Here is an 11954-nt window from a genome sequence, read left to right on the forward strand (position 1 = left end):
TGTCCGATCCTTATGGTTGAGAAATTTTGTCCATGATACAAGAAGAAATAGAAATTATTCAATTTCTATTCCTCAAAACATCTTTAGAAGCTGGATGATCCATTGATTCACCTAAATATGGTTAAATCCATTTGGGGGCATGGGTGGCCCAGTCGTCTAAGGCGCCGCGATTCTCTGTGCAGAGTTGCGTCCCTTGAACACGCCAGAAACCTATGATTGTGGGTTCGAATTCCGGTTCGCCCCGATTATGTTTCTAGGTTTGTCAGCACCATACCCGTGCTCGTGGGTTTCACCGAAGTGGTAAACGTCTGAGACCTTCATCACTTAGGGCTTTCCTCCAACATTAAGCTGGCATGCCGTGATAAAACTGGAATACTGTTCAAAGTTGCGTTTAACCAAACTCACTCACTCAATTACATCAATTTACTGAAAACTTCCTTAAAATAACCCAAAAATGAAACCGGAATGATTACCTCTAGAATAATTAATTTGCGTATGGGACATGCATATTTCTTTTGGACAACTTAAAGTAACTATTGAACAAAGAAACGTCCATATGAATATTCAACTTAATACGAAACAAGAGAGAAACTTCCTCCAAACACACCATAGTTGTAACGACTTAGTTTTGACGTCAGTTTTCTCTTATTGAGATCAAGTATATAAGGACTTGCTACAAAGAACATATATTACTCTGACATTACCAACAATGTCGGCTGCATTCAGACAATCTTCTCATCGGGAATCTGGGGATGAAATCATTCCTATTCCTGGGGAACAAGAAACCCTACAGGAAAACAACCTTCCTGAGCATGAATTCAAGTCGACTACCGCCAGCACTAACCACAACAATCCCGGTTCTATGGAATACAGTGACGGCGTCAACCCAGCCCCTCCCTACCAACAAGCGATGGACGAACGGGAACCTGAAGCTAATGACTACGAAAGCCTTGGAGAAGGCCACCCTGCGTATGATTACATTGAAGCAGTGTCGCGTCCGGTAAGAGATGAAATTGTATGTTTTAACGCATAGTTATTTAATGATTGACTGTGTATTTCTCTTTCGGTTCATTCAGGAGATAAACACGTAACATGTTTTATTGATTATTTGAGTAAGTGAGTTGGGTTTAACGCCGCTTTTGATATTATTCCAGTAATATCACGGCGTGTCAGCTTAATGTGGGAGGAAAGCCCGAATTGATGCAGGTCTCAGACGTTTGCCACTGCAGTGAAACCCACGAGCACGGGTATGGTGCTGACAAACCTGGAAACATAATCGGGGCGAAACGGGAATCGAACCCACAATCATAGGTTTCTGGCGTGCCCAAGGGACGCATCTCTGCACAGCGAATCGTGGCGCCTTAGACGACTGGGCCACCCGTGCCCCCTATTGAGTATTTGATGATAGGAAAATTTACTGGGAACCGATGGCATACTTCATTTAGAACAATTTACTTGCTTTTGTCGGAAAGGCAGGATATTCCTTTGGTGACATTCCCTTCTTATGCAAGTGCTTAAACACGAGCCATCTCTCAGTTTTCCCTTTTTTGCAGTTTCTCTCACATGTCAATGCTCTGGATGACTTCCCGGAAACAAATACTTATAACTTAACACGAACCAAAGAAATATCAGTACGACCACTTTGCGGTTTATCCTCGTAAATACACACACGTGTAGGTTTCAGAAGTATGCATCTTTCGAAAACGTGGTGAAACTTACTTAAGAAATAAACGACGAGTGGGAGTTACAATCGTACAATGAATCAATTATGCAGAGAGAAGAAATATATATTCTCCCTGCAGTGTTTTATTTTACGACAAACAGCGACCACGAGTCGTTTCTTTCTCATATGAGACATCAACTGCCTTTTTCAGTATGTTAATAAAACTTACATGCTTGAAAAGTATTTACCGGTATTTAAATAATGATGACTCCCTGAATACAATCCGACCATGGCAATGTCGGACAAGTCGATTTTATAAACCGGTAGATTATAATTACGTTTGGTATTTCCCAGATATTCTCACAATTACTCCCAGTACCGATTGTCATATCTCTCCCACGTTTGGATGCGATCGTCGGGCATTACGTTCATATGCTTTGCCCAGCTGCATCTAAGGGAACAACTCACTAGACATTCAAAAACAAGGAAACAGCGTTATTACTACCCCCCCCCCCCCGCACAAAAGAATTTGGTTTGTTTATATAGTAGTGAAAAATATGTATTATAACGCTATTTATAAAAAACCGAGTCCTATAAACCCTTAAGAGATGAGCACTAGGGTCGCTTTATGTCATAAGAAAAAAATGATTAATTGTGAAATTAATACACACAAAATAATTTATGGTACCAATTTGACACTCTGTCTCAATAAGTATCTCTTAGTTACGCTTGCAAAGTTTCATTCAGTAGTTTCTGAGAAAACTTGTCAAGACACTATGCACTATATAGAAATATAAGATAGCTACGCGATCAATCGCAAAGAACAATGAAGAACGAAGCGTCCTATATGTCACGATTAAACACTATTCTAATCATGACGTCATTTCTGGGGATTCGAACATGTGCTCGCAACTTGATGACTTCGTATATATGACGACGTTATTTTTGAGAGTTATTTGTGTCTAGTGAGGTGTTCCCCATAGATGTAGCACCCCTAAAGGGTGAGATATATGGCAACCGGTGTTGGGAGGAAAGGTACAAGTTAAAGAGGTGAGGATTTTGGGTAATACCCACCTGTGCATAAATTGGATTTGTCCGACATTGCCGAGGTGGGATTCTATTGAGGGGGTCATTATTATTTACGGGTAAATATATTTAAAGCTTGTACATTTGATTATCATCCTTCAACAGGCTGTACATAATGTTGATATCTCATGTAAGAAACAACTGACTAGTTGACTTTGTTTATCGTACAATAAAATACTGCACTGGGCTCCCCATGGTTTATTCTCCCTGCAGTGTTTTATTGTACGATGAATAACCCTCACTAATAGTTCATTTCGTAAATAACATGGACCAAGGGCCACTACTGTGTAAAAACTTTATTTATGGCAACAATTTTCGAATCATTGAATGTGTGTGGTATCTGCAACTCAACTCTCTACATACGCACACAAACTTTGAACATAACGGACAGCGGACGATAAGTGGTGCTTTCACAATAGTGTTTGAGTAGACGACACAATAAACGACAGTTTCAATGCCACTAGCGCTAAGCGAATAAGCTTTAGTGATTGGCTGAATGAATGGAGTTTACTGCCGTACCTGCGGACACTGAAGCGTAGCCAAATATGGGAACCTCAGTTCCGCTCAGGACTTGGCTTTAGTTGAGACGGGCGCACCCCAGTCAGGAACCCTATCTCCGCGCGCACACTCGGCTCCACTCAGGTAGGCTTGGTGTGCTTGTACCAACGCTGTCAAAATTTAGGCACCACTTGCAGGCATCGCCGCTTCGAAATTAGCGTGTACCGGAGCGCCCCAGGGTATTCTAAACCCATATTTGAGACCCATGTTCGAATCCTGAAAGGGTTTGCTTGTGCAAAGCAGTCAGATATGAGGCATTGTAGAAATATGCAATTGGGAAACGAAAACATGCATCAACCAAGTCAGCAAGCCTGACAACCCGATCCCGTTAGTCGCCTCTTACCACAAGCATACTCGCCTCTTAAGACAAGTATGGGTTGCTGAAGACCAATTCTAACCCTGGTCTTTACGGGTTACATAAATAATGCTGAAGACATTTGCCACAAGACTGTGCATTGCTTTTGGGTCTCTTGAAAGCCAGTTAACAGGGATAATCGTTTATTTGTGGGGCGCTTCCTTCAGTATTTGTACTCAATTAGAATACTAACTAAAATCAAATATAACCCTCACGCAGTGTTACGTTTAACATGTTATCAAGAACAAAAACTGAGGTCACTATGGCAACATTACTTCATGCAAACTTTCAATATTGTCTGTGAAGAACCTCACAACATATGATATTTTAAATGTCATTTACGAGAGAAAATGGATCAAAAAGTAGAAACGATATCGAATATATTTAACAGTCATGAAAGATGTAATTACGGGAAGAATTATGTTTTCTCTAGATGATGTAATCGGTCATGCGTGACGAAAGATCACGTGCCATGCATGGTATGCCCGTGCAGCATGCTACCCTCGAGTATCCCTAAAAGCAGTATATCCAAACGTAAAATTGCTTTCTTAAGCTCGGTTTTAAACACTTATTCCATGACATTGTGTGACCATGGCAAATAATCAGCATGCATAACGCAGGAATGTCTCGTAATGCCATTGGTAGGAATTTGGGGTAAGCCGTTGAGTCGAGAAACATGCTCAGACCGGTGATGTACAGGACCGTCCCAGATCCGGAAGATATGTGACGACACATCGCGAAGAGAGGGACCTCCTTCGTCTCATACGCCGAGAACCCTGTTTAACAAGTACTCGTCTGAAACAGCTGTGGTTGCCAAATCGCCGTTTCAGGACCAGAACCGTCAGGAACCGTCTGAAAGCAGCAGGACTGAGGGCTAGACGAGTCATAAAGCGTCCCTTGTTAAGAGATCACCACAAAGCTGCTCGTTTAGCATGATGTATTGCGCGACAGAACTTGAATCTGAGAACATGGAGACGGACCCACTGGTCAGACGAAAGTCGCCTTCTGCTCCACTGATGGAAGAACGAGACTTTGGAGGCACCGGAACACGGCCTACACCCCAAGGAACATTAAACCGAATGTTGCATACGGCGGGGCCTCGGTAATGGTTTGGGGGTGTATCTCTCATGATTGAAGGTTAGATTTGGTCACCATAAGGGTCAACTTAACAGGGGCTCACCACATCCGGGACGATAAGAGGCCAGTCGTCGTTCCTCATTTAGACGACCACCCTCTTGCTACTCGACCTCAGTACATGGATGACAATGCCAGGCCTCATCGTTCGCATGCAGTCGAGGAGGGTCAATGCAATAACGACCCTACCCTGGCCCGCAATGAACCCAGATTTGAACCCCCTTGAACATGTTTGAGATATTCGTGGGCGGCGCATACAGGCACGAGATCCTCCTGTACAAGATTTACGCCAGTTATCCCATGCCATGATTTTTGGCATTTGTCATGGTTCAGAAATAGGGATGTTTAACTTTTTTCTTTGTGTATATTTGTCTGATGATCCTCTTGTGAAGCATGTCAAGACTCATGATGAAAACAAGCCATTCCACAGTTTTCTTAAACGAGCCAAGGATGAGGGACATGATCCTAATGTCAATGTTGATTTTGTTGATGGTTCTGTACTGCTGGATGGTACAGAAATGAGTGTCAACCAAACGAAGTGCCTTATCAAATCGGGCCAGACTTTTAAGGAGAAGCTATCTGAACGACCACTACATCGAGTTAATATGCAGTATGTTGAGAAGATCAGCAACCCTGCAGAGTCCTTCGCTTGGATGAAGTCGGCCTGGTCTGAAAAGTGAACAGAAGGCTTTCTCAGGATTAGTAACTCGCCACTCGAAACCGTCAGTGTGTGATTATTATCAAAATGTAAATATGAAATGTAGATTATGTAATGAATTTAATGAAACTGTCGAACACATTGTCATTGTATGTCCAGCTTTGGCACAAACACAGTATCTTAAGCGGCATGATATATAGTCCATCCATGGTACGACCCAGAATATGTAGAGGGCGTCATGGAAAATGATAAATACAAAATTCTTTGGAATATGACCATAAACAGCCTCAGACGTATCCAACAAACCTTTTTTTTTATAAATCCGATGAAATCATTTATATTATTGGACTTTCTGTCCCAATATGATTGACAAGATTCAGGAAAAACATGGTAAATATGCGGACCTCGCTTTCGAAATGTCACGCTTGCATCCCAAGTACCACGTTGTCCCACTCCCCATTGTTCTCGCTGCCTTGGTTTTGGTACCGTCCAATCTGTTGACTGACATTGGGAAAGTGCCCGGGTTTGCTGCCAGGAATACATCCCTTCTGACAATCTGGGTAATGCAGAAGGCTGCAGTGTTGGGGAGTTTTCACATTCTCTGAAACGTTCTGGGTGGGTTTCTCCTGGGAGAAGAGAGGGTAAAGGACCTGAGCTGATGATGATCACTACAATAGCACTACTTACAAATTCGCATACAATCAACGAGTCTCGTGTTCAGGTTTTCTTGATTCCTTCTTTATATGAAACATGAAAATTCATGAAAATTCATGAAAATTACATACGTAATACTATTATACTAACTATTTTAATTCATTTTGTTTGTAGAAACGCCTACGTAATAAACATTACTTGCAAAAGAGGAACAAATACGTGTAATCAGACTCAAGGAGAGCGCGGCCCACAATGGCTGATTTGGTCTGTTTGCTCTCCTTGCAGTGCTGAAAGGTTCTTATAAGGCCATTAAGAGATGTCCTAAGACCAATTGTATTCTTGAGGTCTCAATAACTTTGTTATGTCTCAACATAAAACATAAAAATATAAGAATAAAGTAACATGAATTATCAGTAATTTCAAATCCAAACAAACACTCAGCGAAAACATTGAATCAGAGAAACAGAATGGTACTGATGTGAAACAAAGTCGTTATGGCATCACTGACATTGTACAGATATTAACACTGTTTCCTAATTATTTTCAGCTTACACTGAGAAATAGAGCATGGGCCAAATGTAAGAAGACCATGCTTTTTCTCGTTCCCATATTTGCCAGTCAGATAGTGAACGTCTTAGCTGGGTTGTTCTACACGTCCTTCCTGTTCGTTGACAAGACCCGCTTTGGACAAAGATTCTATGAAAATGGAGCGATGGTGGCTAAAGAACAAAGAATATTTAGGGTGTCCTTTGCACTGGCAGGTATATTATGTTTAAGATAGCTGAGTGATTATGGTTCATGTCGCTTTGTGCAATTGCTCAGCACTAGCACGGTGGGGGACATCAGAAATGGGCTGCACGCATTGTACCCGTGTTGGGAATCGAACTTCAGATTAACGAGTTACTGCTTTAACCATGTCACGATAACTGAATTGATTCATCTAAGCTAAATACACCATGGTCACCAACGCCATATCCGTCTGTTACTTACTTAAATTTGTAATTATCAATGCCTAAAATGCATATTATGTCACGTTATTGTAATGTATCAAGTACATATTGTCATATTTTGCATTAAACCACAACTTTAGTCACAAAGTGTACCTTTATATTGCACAACTGTTGTGTATTTCAGCTGCTTCCTGTGCGCCGCTTCTGGTCAGATTCAGCGCCCGGAAGATCGCCCAGTGGGGAAGTGTCCTACTCATTTTTTCTTGTATCCTGTTGTCATTGACAACCACAGGCGATGTCATGACAATCCTATTTAGTATTACGGCAGGTTTGTCGAACTCATGGAATGACTTTCATTTGTAACCTTGTATAGTTTGGTTAAAGTTTCAGAATGGAACGGCCACACAGGCAACGAATGAATACAACTTAAGATACAATTATCTTTCCTTGAAAGTTGTTTAATGCCTTAATTGGGAATGCTATATAAACTCTACGTCTCATACATGGATTCCACTGTTATTGTAATAAACTAGGCACTTTTAAAAGGAACTATTCCGTGTATCCACGTGGGACTGAATATGACAAAAAGAAATGTTGTCATACAGATAGTATTTGCAAAGAACTTTTGAGTAGCTTATTCCAGCGTAGATACATCCATTCCTAAATATTTATACACAATGCTACATTTTCAAAGTAGCACTCACTTCTGGACCTATGAGCGCTCTAGACGATGTGCATATATTTAATGTGGTCAACTACACAAGCGATGCATAAGGTTATATGTAAAATTATTTTGGAGTATATGACTTTAATCAATCTTATTTAAGGTTTTACTGGGGGTCTTTTTCGGACGACTGGTGTCGTGAGTACCGTCGACCACCTCAACACTCGCCCAGCTCTCGCACTTATCATCAGTTACATCAGCTTCCTCATTGGGAAAGTCATCATTGCCAGCTGGTCCGTCTACATATATCAAGTCAAGGTGGTCACAAGTCATTTTGGTCCAGCAGTGCCTCTCGTCCACAGAGAACGGGATTGGCCTCACGTCATGAGAGTGTTTGAGGTAACGGGTGTCATAGGACTTCTCGCTGGTATATTTCTTCAGAAGAACTCACAGGCCCAGCATAATGTCACCAGGCTCGTCAAACATCCACCGATTTATTTCTTGATCCTGATAACAGTTCTCGTGTCTATGGGTAGGTTGTTGAAGGTTTTCAAATGACTTTAGAACCTTGAATCTGGGTGCTCGTGTGGCTCAGTAAACCGATGAGTTCCAAATCGGTGTGCAGAGTTACGTCCCTGTGCCACAACATGTGCCACAACCAGCTTGTCCTTGATTCGAAAACTAGAATTCTCCCACATAAGAGCTTTCAAACTTGAATGGATGTCTGATCTTGACATTGACCATGGTATTTTTAATGAATTTGACAGATAAAATGGGTTGACAAAACAAGTATAATGTGTCGTTATTGAAACGAAAATGGTTTATATGCCTTTAAAATCATTTGCAAGAACATGACCAGTCCCCGATCTTAAGATGACGGGTGAGACACATATTGTAGCTGTGTGCTTCGTCGTGTTTGCCCTGTCATGATTCATAGTTTGGTGTTTTAACCATATAGGAATGTTGTTAAATGTCTGGTTATTATTTTTTGTCTTAAAGGGTTGTCAATCCTAACGAACGCATCCAACTATACAACCTTTATTGGCATCTTCGGGAGTCTTCTCGTGCTGTTTGTTCTGCTGATCATCCCAGGGAAGGAAAGTCTAAAAAAAAGTCAGCTCTTTTATCGATGGGGATATCAGTCCTAGCTGTGGGCCTCGTCACCGTGGTCCAATCTAGATTTGCGCTATATGTGGCTATTACCCTGCTTGGAGCTGCCACTGGTAGGTAAACTAATGAGTGTACCTCATATACTCTGTGCACTCACTATGCATTCTTTATATATTCTTTACTTTTATGAGGCAGATCAGCTATAACCGTCCACAGTAGCGTCCCTCAGGTGTGACAGAAACCAGTGACCGTGGGTTCAAATCCCAGATTCACCCTCATATTTCTAGGCACGTTAGCACCACCCAGTGGAGTTGCATTACTTTCGGCTTTCCGCCTACATCAAACTGACATGCCGTAAAGTGCATAACTGTGACATAAACCGTAACTCACTCACTCACTCACACTTCAGTTCTAGTTTTGTGATTGCACTTTTATGGTGTTATGTGTTTTGTCTGAATGCAATCACTGTGATAGAGGAACAGTAAACTACGGTTATAACGAACACGCTTTTAACGAAGTTACGGATATAACGAACTTACTTTTTTGGTTCCGACTATTTGCTGTAGTTATGCTGTGTATATGCTTATAACGAACTACGGTTATAACGAACTAAAATAAGTAGTCCCTTTGAGTTCGTTATAACCGAACTTCACTGTATCTGAAGACTTACTGATTTGTGATTTGTATTAATGTTCCAGTGCTCTATCAAGTATTGATGCCACTAGTGTTGATCAACACTACGGGTAGAAGTAATATAAAGCTGGCCCTCCCAGTGCTGGTTTGCTTTGGCGAGGTGGGAGGACTTATCGGAATGTCCATCATGGGTGGGTAAAATTCTGTGTTTCTGCTGTTTGAGTCCCGTAAACCTGTAAAACAGGAAACAGTGTCAAAGTGACGGGGTCGGCTCGGAGCCAACACTGACACACTACACACTGTCGTCAAATAATAGTGTCTGTTTTACATGAACAATGTACTGTATTGATTAAGCTGTGTATTGATAATTGTCTATAATGTCACCTTCTGAAAAGAAGTAACATTGTAATTTTCTAAAATGTCTGCTTTAACCGCCCAGGCATCAGTCCTAACTGTGAGTGAATCAGTCATATAATATTCATCATCTGTTGCAAACAAATGTTAATTGGAAGTTTACAGACAGCTCGACATCTTAACGTTTTAGGCTTTGTCAAAAATCTAATTGAATTATTATCGTTTATTAAGACATAATTCAGCAGATGTTTCTCTGTTTGATTTTACTGAAATAACTGTGTCATGCACGTGCATCCATTATGGATCAAGTTTCTGCAATACAGTTAATCTTTACGGTTCAATATTTATCTTCAATGCCTCTTTCTTTGACCATTTGGAATCTGGATGTGTGTTTAATGTAGAATGAAAATTTTAAAAGTCTCTGGGATTACCAAAATTGGAATATGATATTCTAATAATAAAGTTCACACGTGTAGATGGTAAAAGCTACATATATAATTTATAAACTAACATAATGCATAAGGATATGGAAACACAAAATCATTTATCAAATTAAATATGTCATGTTGAACCAAACTCATATTGATATTATGTATATGCACATATTTACAGGAATATAATCCACATTGTTCTCTTTTGTCACCTTATTTGTACATGATAATGTTTTTAACAGAATATCACAACAATAATTTCGTGACAATACACAAATGTGCTATTCAATGCTGTACCATATATAGATATTATTCCATGTACAAAATCAATAAATTCACATTTAGATCTTTATATCAATACTATCGTCTACAAATACATATGCTTCATGTGACAAGTGGATGTACATTGTAACCACAGAAAATATCATTTTCGCAACTGTCTCAGAAAGGTGTTTCACACTAACACTATCATACATGACCACTGTCAGTTAAGCATTCTGTTTGCCATTTCAGAAAAACAATCACATCGTGTAGCCTTGTATTTTGCTGGCGTGTCTCTGATTATTGCCGGAGTTGGTGCCATCATTGCATGGGTGCTGATAAAACGCTGGCCCCCTCTCAGTGATGACAATTTCTCCCGGGCTATTGCGATATGCGCCGAGACTACCGGCGAGGAGGGGGCGGAGAACGTTGTCGAGGAATGTGTCGAGGGCCGTGTCGAGGAGGAGGAGAAGGAGGCAGATAACCCTGGTGATGAAGAGGCGGAAGAGCCTGGTGAGGAGAAGGCAGAGGTCCCTGTCGAGGACCTTCGCGAGGAGGAGAGCGAGAACTCTGGGTTAACTGGTGTTGCTCCGGTAGATTGCTAAACGATTGATTCGCAAAAAGATGAACGCTTACTGCACTTTTTATTGTCTGTTTTGCCACCAGGCACATTTGAATATATTTCTTCAGTACTGAATAAAAAATGTTGATAATTACTTTTCGTTGACAACAATTTATATGACACACCATAACAATTTCATGATGTGAAAGAAATCAGCTAATACCGAATATACAATCTCGGTCATAACAGCCTATGACACAAAATATTGATGATCGACACCGAATCACACTGGAGTCCAATGCCAATGGTACTTACAACGTAACTATATAAAATCAACGCCAGAGAATAACCCATCTCAATTATACAAAAGGCGGTCGGGGGTTGGGGTGGGGGAGAGGGATAGTTTTAATGTCCCGGTCCCAACATTTTCATGCCCTCGAACCTGTTAATCAAAGATCCACCCAAACCGTGTTGTAACTAGACGTATCTCTCGTTTGGAAGTGGGATAACTGTAACATATTTCAAACATTGACATCGTTATTTGTAATGAAGTTAACAAATAGAAGCAAATTTTATTTGTCGTTAAAAAAGGGATTGTATTCCTTCAATGTCTTTGGCAAACAAATGGTCGGTCCTTAATCTTAATTCGACCTCATGCAAACGGATCAGACACCTGCTGCGTCGTTTTTATCCCGTCATGTAATCCATAGTTGTGTGCTATAAGCATATAGAATTGTTGTTCCATGTTTCATAATAGTGTAAATTATGGTACGGTAACAATTGAATCTTTTGGTGAAAATAACTTCTGTTTTATTCTAAACACTTTTCTGTGTCGTCTAACATGCTGGGCCTATGGACGTTTCTGAAATGCTAAAGATATT

The 11954-nt window shown here is 40.7% G+C and overlaps 1 pseudogene; it reads left to right on the top strand.

Moving 5' to 3' along the window:
• The first annotated feature begins 709 nt into the window (after positions 1 to 709).
• On the top strand, positions 710 to 11116 carry LOC139464166 (uncharacterized; annotated as a pseudogene).
• The last annotated feature ends 838 nt before the right edge of the window (positions 11117 to 11954 follow it).

This window comes from Haliotis cracherodii, unplaced genomic scaffold, assembly GCF_022045235.1.
Source record: "Haliotis cracherodii isolate W230 unplaced genomic scaffold, xgHalCrac1.p SCAF_16, whole genome shotgun sequence".
Classification (NCBI taxonomy): Eukaryota; Metazoa; Mollusca; class Gastropoda; order Lepetellida; family Haliotidae; genus Haliotis; species Haliotis cracherodii.